At 36.2% G+C, this 9,596-nt stretch overlaps 1 protein-coding gene across 1 annotated transcript in view; it reads right to left on the bottom strand.

Annotated features, from left to right (window-relative positions):
- DCN (decorin) overlaps positions 1-7,217 on the bottom strand; it is a 223,659-nt gene extending 216,442 nt beyond the window's left edge. The window contains exon 1 of the mRNA XM_044087853.1: positions 6,904-7,217. The gene's annotated coding sequence lies outside the window, so the exon portion shown is untranslated. The remainder of the gene's footprint in view (positions 1-6,903) is intronic.
- Positions 7,218-9,596: the final 2,379 nt, after the last annotated feature.

The following is a 9,596-nucleotide window of genomic DNA, read 5'->3' on the forward strand; positions in this document are numbered from 1 at the left end:
CCCTACTGGTGGTGGTAAAAGATTCTATGGCAGTTACTGAAAAGAGGATGGGAAGCTTCATTGTGGTATGTCCACACTTTCCTTAGACAGCATGAATGCCACTTCGAGTCTTCTGTGAAATTAGGCCATTTGCCTACTGGGACTCTCCAGATCAGCAAAGTGTAAATAAAACAAAGTTCACTATCTCAAGAAATATGCTGTGCCATTTGCAAGGCAGTACACATTCTGCAGACATTGCTTTTACTGACTTTGAACAATTTATAATTCAGGGACTCTACTTAAATGGAGCTGTAGTTGTGGACCTAATTAAGGTTTCTGATGCCATCTCATATGTGAAGACTACTAAATGACCACAGATCTTTCCTTTGCATATGTAACACTGTATTCCACATGGATTACATTCCAAAGTTATGCAGAGTTTCAAAAATATTCTGTTTTAATACAACTTTCAGTGTCAAAATCAATGATACCCTGTGACTTCTCATTGGCTAAATTTGGCTACAGGGTACTTTCTGAGAGCCAAGGATTTTTACCAGTTTCACAGACATCTTGTCAAACAGCCTGTCAAAAGGATTATGATGCTGGTGAGCTATTCATATGTGGTATTGTAAAAAAAAAAAATAATAATAAATAACTTGTGTTAATCAAAAACTAGATAGTCAATGATATGTGTATCTTGTAAAACTCATTTTCATTAGAACATAGTTTATAGCTTTTAAAGAAAGAAAAATAGGCTATGCACTTTGTATCTATAAGGACTAGAATTAACACTGCCAACCTTACTGGACATAACATTAACAGTTTACTCTTTATAGAAATCTCTTGTATAAAAAGTAGCCACTTCATTATATTTACTGTGCATGATACCAGAAAAGAATCTATAATATGAATCTTTGTTAAGGATATACTATAATGTATTTGACATGCTCATTAAAAAGCTCTTTTATTGCTAAGGAATACTTTCTTCTTCCTTTCCAGTACAGAGTGTCACGTAGTATTAATACAAAATATTTTAATGTTAATGTAATATTGCAAATGGTACTTAACAAAAGGTGCATATTTATCACCAGCTCTAGAAAAAGGAAAGCCCAAGGCTTTCCCTTAATAAAGTCTCTCTGCAGGCTTATATCTCTATAGGTTAAGCTCTTAACCGTTGTTTGAATTTTAAACACACTCTGTATGAATTACTGTCCATCCTTTGTAGTTTTGTACATTTTGAAATCTATTCTAGAACCTTGCATTCATCTTCTACAGACTCATTTACCCCAGACCCATATCAGGCATCAGTAGCTTTTGGTTCTATCACCTAGAAGGATGAAGCTTGGACAGCCATTCAAAGCTACTCAGGCATTGGAGGAGTCAGGAAATGGTGTGTAAGGAAAGGGCTTTGTGTTGGTTCACCTATTCCAAGAGGGAAGGTGGGGGTTGCTGCATGCAATCAGATATGCCCCCAGTGATGGAAGCAGTGCCATAAGTGATTGACATTAGAAATTCTGAACAGAAGGAGGGCTGGTGTTATCTGACATTGTGTGTGATGATGCACATCCTGCCACTAGATGGTCCCAGTTAGGCAATACAATAAAATCCTTGTAAATGTAGAACAGCATCTATGCTCTGATGACTGCTATACTCTTTCACAGCATCCATTTCCATCCCACCAATGGAGTGATCCTAGACCTGATGGGGGTGGGATCAGGGACACGAAAGTTAAAAGAAGCAATGGGAGCACGCTTAGAGCAGCTGTTAGTCAGATGTAGGTTATGCAAAGTGGCAAAAAAAAAAAAAAAAGACATGACCAGCTGCTACCGATATTCATTATTTTTCGTCAGATCCAGAATCTGCCATGCAAGGCCTAATACTAGTTTTACACTACCACTTTATAAACGTTATTCCTAGTTTGTGCTGTGTTCTGTCATGAAATGTGTACCTCCATTCCAGAATATGGTCTGTTTTTTGCATACGATGGAGAGAACTTTGTGGGGGGGTTTTTTCTCCTGATTGGTTGTGACAGAAAATTACTTAGATGATCTTGTATACCTACAGGTAAAACAAAACCAAGATGACTGTTTACTAAAAGTGTAATAAAATATGAGTAATGTATGCTTACAGCATATTTCCCGCTGCATCATAAGTGAATGCCAGCAGATGCTCGATCTCCTATCTACCCATGCTCTAAGTAAAATGCTGTTCTGAATCTTATTTCTAAAATAAACATTATTATATTTTTGGTGAGGTCTAACCAGACCATCTCAACTCAGTCTTCTGTCAATGGCATTGTACTTTCACACAACAGAAGAGATGCACTCTCTCAAACTTAAATGTTCTTTAGAATACACTACCATCAACATTTTGGCATTTCATGCTCTGTCTGTCATATAAGTACAATTATATCCAAGTGTATTTTTTTTTTCCAAAATAATTGATCTTTTTGTACTCAGTTCATCTGATCTTTAAAGAGACTCCAGGGCCGGCCTTTGGTCAATGGGTGGCCTAGGCAAAAGGACTCCACAGCACCCCCACACACCACCCAGTGCTCCCATACTGGTCTACCTACACCATCCAGATTACTGCAAAAGTGCCCCAGCTAGAGCACACCCCTAGGCAGCTGCCTAGTTGACATATTCCTAAGGCTGGCTATGGGAGAGTCACACATTGCATGTCTGATTGATGTAGTTGTTCCTCTGTTTTCTGCCTACAGCTATCACTGTAGTATCTCTACCCAAAACTTTGGTTTTCCTTGAAATCCTGTCCTTATTTTCATCTGGAATTTGCCAAAGCATCTGATGCACCATATGACCAATGGCAGTAAGGTCTCCTGAAATGAATCGTTCTTTACAGATGACTCAGCCTCAAAGGCATTAAAGCCAACAGGACTAGATATGTATAGATGTCTACAGGAGAAACAGAACGAATAAGCACTTAACGTGAACCTGCATGTAACACATCTCTATATTTTACAAATGCAAGTAAAGTGGCCATTCTTTCTAAATGAAATGATAAAGGAAGCATAAGTATATGTTTATAAATCAAAAGGAGTCATTAAAATCCATAGATACTCATGAAAAATACCAAATCCTCCTAGCACCATTTTAAGTCAGTGGAGAGAAGACAGTGAAATAAGGTAAAAGGCAATATAATTCCATATCATGGGGACGCAGTGTACATTGTGAAAAAAAAAACAGAATACCAAAATAACATTATTATGTCACTTTAAGGCAGAGCAATTTAATAAGTAAAATCATCACTTAGACAGGCTTAGTAATATTAACATTGAATAAATTGTCACTATATTATTAAAAAACAAAACAAAAATGTTTTCAGTTTCTGACTTAAGTTTCCTTAAGTGATTTTTCTATTGAAATAATACAAGACTTATTTCTTAGATATTCTTAAGTCTTTCTTAAAATGGTATGTAAGTACTTTTCAATGTTCCCAAGTAAGAAAAAAAATACAAACTCGTCACCTATTTGACAATTGTCAGCCTTCAGGTATTACTTTGTCTACGTGCTTCTGTAAAAACAATGACAGTTTATGGATAGACATACTACATAATTACATCGGTACTTAACACACAAGTTATTTTCATGTCTGTTTTAACACTGGATACAATGTATGAGTACAGGCAGCAAGCTGTATTCAGATATACAGTCAACAAATAAGTGACCGGTGAAATAATTACAATAGCTGCTACTTTGCATTTCAATACCCTTACTGTTTCAAGGTGCTTTTTGAATGTATATGCTTTCTCTTACACATCTGGTATTGTTTAGGCATCCCAAACATATACCTGTCAGGGAAAGTGTCTGTTTGGTACTATTGAAATCCATTGTTATGTCCATCTCCTCCTCCTCTAGTTAACTGCACTTTCATGCATTGTGTTAAAAATAAAATATATATTTTTCATACCAAGTATCCTTGTTTCAGAGATACTACAAACTACTATACCAATCTGTGTATATGGTATTCCAACAGCTGATACAGCATCGAGTAATCTGGTATACTGCGATCACAGGGAGGAATTTACAAGAGTCTTGAAATCATATGATGTCAAGAGAATACAAAAAACAAAACTGCATCAGCTGTGGTGTTTCTTAAGCCATTAGGCTCTGTAACAAAGTACTTTCACCTAATCTGCCAGACCTAGTTGCAAATATGTAAACGGAGCTTATAAAAATGGGAAGCACCCACTATCTCTGACTTGTAAATATGTCATGACACTATGGTGCTTCCATTGATCATTCCATGTGATCAATTATGAATTCAAGACCATGATCCTAGAATACATTTTAAGTCCTGCATTTACATAATAGTAGTGGGGGTGGGCCTCTCAAAACCACCCATGCAGTGGGATTCATCAAATTCATAATCAAGCGTAATATAACCAACTTCAAGGGCAGTGGACTTTTAGGGGACAGGAGTTTAGTTTGCAGATGTCAGTAGCAAAGATTACTTTTTGTATGGTAGCTGCAGGCTTGACTTTCATTTGCATACTATCATACTCAGGTTCATCTACCAGATAGTTCACTCCTGTATTTCCCATGCTACAAGACTGGTAAAGTAATTTACACCATAACTGATTGTTTTACTCACATGTACATATGCTATTATACCCAGACTGAGGAACACAGATATCACAGAATGTCCAGTGTTTCCCAAAAACATGTTTTTTTAACACAGAATTAGAAAGTAGTCACAGAAAAGTAATATGACCAAATAGTCTTCATTGAATATGTTAGACCTCAGAAAAAAAGAAAATTAGGAACAGTTGTACTACTTGCCTATTCTAATAACCTGAATGACTTCAGTAGATCACACCTTCATTGTTTATTTCTTTGAATTTCCCTTGTACAGCACTTCATATATATTTTTAAAAGGTGAACTACTGCCTATGGAAAAGCAGCAGAGTGTTAAGTAAGGTGGACCAACCAACAAGTCATAACTAGAAGATTGCTTTTATTCCTTCCTGTCTACAGTAATCATTGCCATGGTTACAGCATAGTTTTGGACCTCTATGAACTTAGACCATGGATATCAGTGATCAAAATCTTCAGATGTACCCAATGTCCAGCATCTACAGATAAGATGTACAAAACAGGACCTTATAACTCCAGCCCTGCCATACTCACTTTATTTATGCAAGTCAATTCTACATTGGTGCATGATAATATGGAAGAACACTGTTTGGGGAAAGGCGTGTTGTTAATTTTATTCTGATCATCTTTTGTCCCTAAGAACTAAAGCATTTAATGATTATTTTACACTATTATTCCTGCCACTGAAGTTAGGTATGTGGCACCCACATTTCTGATATATGGCTTGTTATGTCTATCTCTTTCTAACAGGGCAAAGGTATAATGATGGTGTCTTCTGTTCTGCTTCCTAGGGAGGTGACCTTTCAGGAGGATGCTTGAAATTGTTGACCTGGCCAACTCTCAATTTATGAGCTTGTTATAAAATCACAAATGCCAGCAATGCACTATCTAGAAAAAGGTGGGTCAAGAGTATATATATATATATATATATATATTGCCAGTTCACAGTCTTATGAATATCTGTAGACTGAGAAGCAAAGTTTTTTACCACTGAATTTACATTTTCATTTTCTGTAAGATGATCTCAGTATGGCAACAGCCCACGTGATCACCGCAGTATCCTATCACAGTGCACTAAACACTTCTGACTTGCATTCTCTCGTTTTTTGATAAGAAGTAATACAAATACAGTGCCTTAAGACTGTTTGCATGCATCGGTGCATGTAATTACAGAAACACTCCCCTATGAATCTTGCACTATTATTTCACTTTTGTTATCATTCTTCACTTAACAGGCTGGCATAAACAATCGACTGCAACTGCATATTATAGCTTTTCCTAACTAAAGATAGGCAAGCAAAATAAATATTCTATTCCTTTCCAGTATCATTTCTTCATTATATTCTTGTGTATGTGTACTTACAGATGCTTACCAGTATTAACAAACTGGGTGTAGCATAAATTCATGTAAATAAACAATTAGAGAACTTTAGATATCTTAGTAATCCCTTGATTTCAAGCATAATACATTTGCTTGAATGTATGCAATAATCTTATATCTATATTGTATTTTTATGCAAAGAGCACCTTACTACTTAAAATAGGCAAAACTGTTCAATGCTTAGTTTGTAAGTACATTTCTATACCTACAGCAGAGTAAATTTCTTCTTAAAAATGTTATCCTTAACTGTACTAAAACTTTAATTAGACATATGTTTCCAGTAGTAAGATATGTTGTAAGGCTTGATTACAATTAAAGTGAAGTACTATTAAAACATGATACGGCACGTGCATTTCCATTTTTTCTGCTGATCAATAACATCCTGATACAGAAAATATACATTTTCAAGTAAAAAACTATGTATAACACTTTTTATAAAATTTAAAAACATCAATATGAAGAAAGGCATTAGATGCACAGTTTTCATACATTAGCATGCATTAATAACTGCATACTAATAATTAATATAGGCTAACAATAACAAAATGATTTACATACTAAACAAATAAAAGGAATCCCATTTGGAGGGTAGAGATCAAGTGATAAATCACCTTAGAAATTTAAAACCACACAGAATCCTGATGAGTAATGTACATAACCTAAAGCAAACTAACCTCTTGGAAATCAAACAAGCAACTGTCAGAAAGTGTTTTTACTTCTGAGATCTAAGCATTTTTCCACATGGGACATTGCAATGTAGCCTAAATCACAATTACTGACTTCTCACTTGGAAATATAGCTGTTGCATTATTTTTTGTAAACACGCAGCAACTCTTCTGTTACAACAATAAAAAGTTTACTTTTGAAGCAGTCAAGATTCTTCTAAAATTGTGATACAGATTTGCACAGTTTAAACAATTAAAAGCATACCTTTTAGTCCAGGGATTTGCACGAAGAGCTCTCAAGCTGAATTGTAATTACTCTAAATAATGCATTCAGCCCAGCAAAGACTTTGCAGGTGTGCAAAGGAGGAGGGGGTAGGTGAAAGTTCTGGGACTGTCAGTCAGCTGTAAAACCCTCCTGCTTCTGTTCCACAGTACACTTTAAAAAAAAGCCGAGCACTGTAAAATGAACAGAGTGCAGGCTGACACCCACAACTGCAGATCATATGGCATTGATATGCCTGTTGAACTGCAGCCAGCAATTTTATCAGCCTTTCTTTTCCTTCATTTCTTTTTCATCTGCTTAGGATCCAAAACTTCTTGTATAGTAAAACCCACCCACAAGCCTTGCAATTTATCATAGTTTTTCAGTTTGTCATGGCTCAAAAGCTGATTTAGTTTCCAGAATGCCCTTATAAGGTATCATTTTTTTTGCCAGAAGACATGTTAACATACTTTCCATCCCTTTTTTTTTCCTAAGGAACATCTAGATGTCAGTTCATTCTGCAAATGTTGGAAAACAAGTAATCTTGCGAATGATACTTTGTACAAATAGTAACCCGACTACATATGTGGAAAATCATAGGCTTGTAACTTCTGAGTTGTCATCAGATGCATACATGCTTGCAATTAGTCTGGAAAGGATTCATTTGCTTAATATGAAAACCAGCCGTTCATTGTTTCCATTACTTAATCCTTCCAAGTGCATTTTCTTTTATTAGCAAAAACACAAAATGCAGTTTTTTTTTTTTTCTAATGAAACACAGCAGGACTGGCTTATTTCACAACAAAAGTAAAGTTGGAAAATACAGTGACTAAATCTTATTTAGCCTACTAAATTCAGCAACCCCTTAATTAAGTGTTCTCTTCTCTACTATACTCAGTTTGTATATACATATAAGATGTTAGAATCAAAAACTATGAGGCATATAGCATTCTACACTAGCTCAGTGAAGAAAATGAAGATAAGCAAAAACCCTTTAGTATCTTTTTTGAATAAGGTGTTAATGCCGATGGATGTGGAATGTTATGTTTGATTCTCAGTACTTTTAATTATCACTCACTTAATGTTTTTACTTCATTTTCGGGATATGTACAGAATTTTAAAAGAAAACAAAATATTTGGCATGCTTTTAAATGCTTATTAACATACAATGCATCTGTAATCTTGGGTAAGCCCTCATATATTTAGGCCTCAGAAAATAAAAGCGTTCTTGATTATTCACCACAGCCACTCATTTGTATAACTAGTTTAATTGGGTTCATTGTATCGCCAATTCTGCATAGCAGTTTCAAACTTTACTGATCTCCCTTTTCCAGGCATAGATGATTATAACCAAAATGTGTATGCGTACAACTATTTAGGACATGGAATATTTCAAACTTGTAGAAGTGGAAAAAAAATCACCAAACTTGACTATGATAATCACTAAATAGCATGAACATATCTGGAACGCAATAGTTAAAAGTGGTAAAACTCTTACTGAATACAGGATATAACATTTTCATATTTTCAGTATTTATACGGTTTTTATATTCTAAATCTATAGACATTCCAAGCAAGTAATTGAAACAAGTCGGTCGTTTTTTGTATTTTTTTTAATCCGTGATACTTACCAATAATCAAACCCTTTTTCTGTTTCATAGCCCCCTCTTTTCCCATCACTGAGGTGAGAGACTACTAATAGGGAGCATTTGAAACGTGATGGGGGGGGTTAGCTTTTTTCACCCTGTAGACAAGCAGGAGGAAGGTGGCATGAAGTGGGCTGTCTATACAGGTCATTCCTCACTTCTGCAAAGGTCCATGTTAACAAACAGTCCTGTCCACCTCCCCCAAAAGTATGAAAGATGATTTATTGGTTCCCCACCAGAGAAATCAGACCATCCCCTAGGTGTTCTTGATTGCCTACAACCCTTCCATCCTACTGGGAGTGCTTTCTGGTAACTATGGATGACTGAAGTTATCAGCTCTGTAATCTACCCCAGGGATTCAAAAAGAAACTACTGGTAAGGGCTGCTGTAAAAAAAAGTTCCTTTCTGAGTTACAGTAATTTGTGAGCCAGAAAATACATTAGCTGCAATGAAGAAATACATCATTATCAGATAATTTACATGTCTCTAAATAGCCATTAATTACTGCAAGTGTAGATAAGTACTTTTCAACAGTATTGAACACTGATGCATTGTTTTGGCACGGGTGCCTCTCATTTACTCTCTTACACATATACCCACAGTAAAACACAAGCATGCACACACACACACACACACACACACACACACACACACACACACACACACACACACACACACACACACACACGCACGCACACACACACAAACACACACACACACACACACACACACACACACACACACACACACACATGCACACACACACACACACACACACACATGCACACACACACACACACACACACACACACACACACACACACACACACACACACACACACACACACACACACACACACACACACACACACACACACACACACACACACACACACACACGTGCATGCACGCACACACACATGCACACACTCATACCATGCAGCACATACCTGTCCCTGAATTGTCACAACATTCCTGCTGTCTCATTTTCTCCTGACTTCATAATTACAGTCAGTCGTTAATGCAGACAACAGAGTTTCATACTTCATG

Source organism: Protopterus annectens, chromosome 11.part0 (assembly GCF_019279795.1).
Source record: "Protopterus annectens isolate FY-2018-M chromosome 11.part0, PAN1.0, whole genome shotgun sequence".
NCBI lineage: Eukaryota > Metazoa > Chordata > Ceratodontiformes > Protopteridae > Protopterus > Protopterus annectens.